Consider the following 5377-nt stretch of genomic DNA (forward strand, 5'->3'; position numbering starts at 1 on the left):
AGCTTTTTTTTTTTATCCACTCATCTACTATAACCTTGTCTACATTACTTATTTTCAGATATTTTAATTTTGCCAATCTGGTAGATGTATAAATGGTGTCTTGTTGGGGTTTTAATTAATATTTCCCAATTATTAATGAGGCTGAATATCTTTTCATATGGTTCATTGGCCATTTGGATTTTCCCTTTTGTGCCTATTCAAAAGTTTTGGATAGAGCTAATATGTCTCCTTCATATTAACTTTTAGTAATTCTTTCATGTAACTATCAATAATTTACATAATGTTGCAAATATTTTCTCCCACATTGTGGGCTTATCTTTTTCCTCTCTAATTGGTCTTTTGATGAATAGAAATACCAAATTTTAATGTTTAGCTTAATTTTTTTTATTCTTCAATCTGTAATCCTCCCTCTCTATAATTCACATTCAAAATCTCTGAGAGATGATCCAGTAAATAGGACCTTCATGATCAGTACCAACTCTGGCCTTATGTGTTGTCCCTAAGATAGGTGAGTGCCATTTAAAACAAATGATGGAGACAAGAGGAAATTAGACAAAGGATAAGATATTCATTCAAGTCAAGAAATATTACTTACTGACAATAAGCTCTTAATAATCCATATCCAGAAATGAAGAAAATAAACAGAAAACTTCTTAGAATATTTATCATTCTATAGTATGGGACTTTGCACCTTAAGTACTTGGTGATTAAGTATTTAATAACAGTCACCCAAAATGTGTTTTGTAGACAGATTTTTATTGATTAGATTATGGGGGTTCCAAAGTTATCACCAGGAAATGATAAGCTTTAAACTTCTTGCCTGGCTGGCACGGCTCAGTGGTTGAGCGTCAACCTATGAACCAGAAGGTCAAGGTTCGATTCCCCGTCAAAGCACATACTCGGGTTTTGGGCTCCATCCCCCCTGTGGGGCATGCAAGAGGCAGCTGATCAATGATTCTCACTCATCATTGATGTTTCTATCTTTCTCTCCCTCTCCCTTCCTCTCTAAAATCAATAAAAATATAAACTCATGAAAGTGTGTTGGAATGTTAAGTACAATTTCGATCTAAAATGTGGCAGTCCAAAGTCTAGAAAAAGGAGAGTCCATGAACTCAGATTTGCCAGACAGTGAGACTGGATGGACCGGAATGTTTCTGTCAATTCAGGAAGCTCTGCTTCAGTTTTAGAAGTTAATCTATTCCTCTGAGAAGCTCAAATGAGGAGGGAAGCTGGTGGGGACTCATGAGGAGAAAATTGCTCCAGAGAGCCAGGAGGGAACCATCCTAGAATCACGGGCTCATTCAACCCAACATGCAGTTATTGAACGCCTGCCATGTGACTGATAGAGTGGAGACAAAGTTGAAGATGGAGTCCCTGTAATCAGTTAGGACTCTTCATGTTGCAAGTTATAGAGAACAAGGCTCCCATATAATAAGCAATTTTGGGGGGGGGCTCATGTCACTGGAAGTTCAGAAGTAGGGCAGGCTTTGGGGTTGGATTAATTCAGTGGTTCCTGGGTCATCTCTTCTGTGTACTGGCCTCATCTTCGGGTTATCTTCCCAGACTGTGGCCAGTGGCATTTATAGACACTGGGATTTACAAAAGAGAGGAAAGCTTTTAAGGAGGTTCACTTTGAAAGACAAAAACAATTCTTTCCCAGAAGCACCTAGCAAAGTTCACCTCGTTTTTCATTGGTCCACCTGGGTCACATGCTCCTTTCAAAACCAATCCCCATGTGGAAAGAAATGTCATGCATTGACTGTTCAGAAACCCAGGCCTAAGACAATTGCCTTGGCAAGCAGCATGGGAATACTATTAGGCAATAAAAACCCACCTCTTTATCTGGTGGGTGGGGTCATCTCTCCCTAAAGCTAATAGGCCGGAGAGGAAGTACCTGAGTGAAAATTAGGGTGCTGTCAGGAAATGGCAGACAGTATGCTGTGCTGTCTTCTCATTACAGTCTCAAATCTGCAAGGGGCGTATAGTTTAGGAGGGAAAACAGGGTTGATAATTTAGGAGAGAAAACAGAGATACAAGTGCTGTGGGAGACGAGAGGAGGAGGCTGTTTATGGCACCTTCCTCTGGACATCATTCTGATTGTGATGTGCATCTGGTTTTTGCATAGTGAATTGTGCACTGAAGAGTTAATAGCAGAGAAGACAAAAAGCAGGAGGGGTGGGGCAGGAGAGGTGCCTGTCAGTCTATTGGCACCTCTCTGAACCCTGCCACTAATTGTAATGGGACTTGCTGTGCCCCAGCTCGTAATTTTTCAAGCACTAAGATAATAGGCCTTATTAATGGCCTCTCACTGCTCGCTTCTTTTCTCCTACAGCTTTCTTATTTCCCTGTGAGCCTCCCTTCTGTTCCACACCAAGAGCACATTTTCTCCCCTGCTCCTGGAGGGAGTCAAGCAGGACGGGGTCCTTTCGGCCCCCTTTGCCTGCAGTTCCCGGGGAAGTCTCAGAAGTGACTTTGGGTGTGGCTAGAACAAGGATATTTAAGGAAGGAGGTGGGAGGCACCAAAAACAGAGGGACTGGGGGCTACCAAAAGAAAGAAACAAGTGCGCAGTTTAGTATCTGTTCTGGTACCAGCCACTGTCACCTTACATATGGCATCTCATCGATTGAAGTGGACAGTGACTATTTTGTCTTCTCAAGTTCAGCTCTCCGCTACCCCGCATTTTTATTCTTTGTAACAGCATTTACAAATACCCACTCCTCACCTCTCCCTACTCTACCAGAAGATTGAGATGGGACTGTCAGTCACAAAACCCTTTCTCCCCTCCCAAGGGTGAGCATGCAACCTAGATATGACCAATCAGAGACTTCCTTGGGCTTGTATACACTGGCATGGAAAAAGAGAGGTCCTCTTTCCCCTGGGTTACTAAGCAGAAATGAAATAAAACTATTTACAACCATTGCCACCACATCTATGGAGGAAGCTCATTTATAATAGGAGAAAATGAGGGTAATCACAGAAAGAAGCAGAATTGAGTGTGTGTGTGTGTGTGTGTGTGTGTGTGTGTGTGTGTGTGTGTGTAGAGAGAGAAATTGAGATACATATCTCTGTATCTCTATCTATCTATGCACCTATGTTCCTACCTACCTACCAACCTTTCCATCCATCCCTCTATGAGAGGAAGACAGAAGGAGAACAAGATCTGAAACTATTTTAGTCATAATGTAAACAAATAATACTTCTGTTCACCAATTCTTTTGTGTGTGTGTGTGTGTGTGTGTGTAAGCTTGAGTTCTGTTTTCAATACTTCGAACAAAGAGAGTTCTAATAGACTCCTTTCGTTGTCATATCAATCTTTTGAAGTAGTCAGGGCTCAGAGAATTAACTTGTCCAGAAGTCATTTATTTAGTCAATCATTGCTGAGCCAAGGTTCACTCCAGGTCTCTCTGATCCCCCAGCTCTGCTGCTGGCACTCTGTCAAGCTGCCTGCCTCCCAACAACGGGCAAAACCTGGTCCTGCCTCCGAGAAACAAAGTCTGCGAGGAAATGAGACCTGTATAAACCGCTATAAAGCAAGACAGAACACAATACTATGACAGAGATGCAAATAAAATTCAGTGGGATGCACGGAGGAGGGATTTGAGACTACAATTGTGCCTCAAGTCAGACCCAGCTTTGGGGGATTCCTGAATAGTACTTGGATACCCAAGGAAACCCCAAAGTGACCAGTCTCCCAAAGTTTGGGCTTTCCTGGGCACTGGCTATTTACTGATGTGCAAACCAGCAGTTCTCAGAACCCTGATCGGAAACTGATTGCCAGGAGCTGTGGCCACTATTTGCAGAGCTTGGCATTGTTTGTGATTCTGTCACTCATATTTACAGTTGCCCTGAAACCTTTGCTCCCAGTCCTGATCACTGTTCGGCCTGATCCTTCCACTCCATTCCTTCCTGCTACAACCACAGTGAGCTTGCAGCTGAGTGGGGGGCTGGAAAAAGGTAAGTGTGGATAATTATTTTCTAGGCAACTACCAAGGGAAATGACTTTGCACATGCCATTTACAAGCTATTTGCAAATTTGGCAGTATATTCAGTTGTTTATTCAGCAGTCGTTTTCAACCTCTTCTTTTTCTTACTCGAGCCCGTTTTAAGCCAAGCAAAAGAGCCCACAGCCCATCAACGCCATCCTTTCTCATGAGCCAATGGAAAAATAACTCAGGGATACTCTTAAGGGGCATTGTAACGTATATTTTGGAGAATTAAGTGTACATGTGCTTTAGCAATTAGGGCACAAATGTTTCATATTCAAATTGCACTGCATAACTGTCTTTACGTATAATTACTGGAAAATTCAAGGCCAAAAAAATACAGTCACTTTAAGGTTAATCAAACAAATCACAACTAACTTGTTAATGATGAAGATAAGTTAACAGTAAATTATAATGAAAAACAAGCAATTGAAGACCTTGACCCACATATGGCCACACTGATGGTAGACTAATGAGTGTTTTAGTCCAAGAATGTCAGTGTGTGGGCAAGGCTCCATCAGAACTTTCCCTGGAAGCTGGACTTCTTGGGGTGGAATATCAAACTAAAACTCGGTAGCTCACTGATTTTGGTTTATGAATTCCAAATTAGATTAACCTTTTTAAAAATACATAAAATTTGAAAAAGGTTAATCTAATTTAAGGGACTATTTGGGGTTACTCAGAGATGACTTATCCTGGGATCAAAGGTTAATCTCTCTCCCTTTAAAAAAAAAATATATATATATATAATTTTTAAAACGGAGAGAGAGATAGAAACATGAATGATGAGAATCATTGATCGGCTGCCTCCTACATGCCCACACTAGGGATCAAGCCCACAACCTGGACATGTGACCTGACCAGGAATCGAAACATAACCTCCTGGTTCATAAGTCAGTGCTCAACCACTGAGCCACACCGGCCAGGCAGATTAACCTTTAGTAATTCACTTAACAAGCTATTAGTAAGTCTTAAATGTACATAAACGTGGGAATGTATGGAGTTGTAAGTAATTTGTCCCAAAAGACTGAAGGGAAGACTTGCTTTATTGGCTCAGTTTGAGATCTGTCAGGTGAGCCTTGGGTAGCTTTTGGAAATAAGCTACCCAAGGGGTAAGCTTGAGTTCGGTTCTCCAGCTTTGGTGGGAAGGCTCTGGAACACAGCTGCATCGTTATCTGCAGGGGCCTTAGACCAAGGCAGGAGTGACAGATGAGAACTGAGAGCCAGGGACATGTGTTCCAACTCTCTTGCCTTCTATAACGAGAGTTTGCCTGGACCTCAGGAGAAAGTGCAGCATTCCAACCGGGCACTCCCAGTTAGATTAGCATGGAGGTCAGTGTGACTGGGACATTTTTCACACTCGCTAATTTAAAAAAGCAACCCCCTCAACGCA

This window comes from Eptesicus fuscus, chromosome 22 (assembly GCF_027574615.1).
Source record: "Eptesicus fuscus isolate TK198812 chromosome 22, DD_ASM_mEF_20220401, whole genome shotgun sequence".
Taxonomy (NCBI): domain Eukaryota; kingdom Metazoa; phylum Chordata; class Mammalia; order Chiroptera; family Vespertilionidae; genus Eptesicus; species Eptesicus fuscus.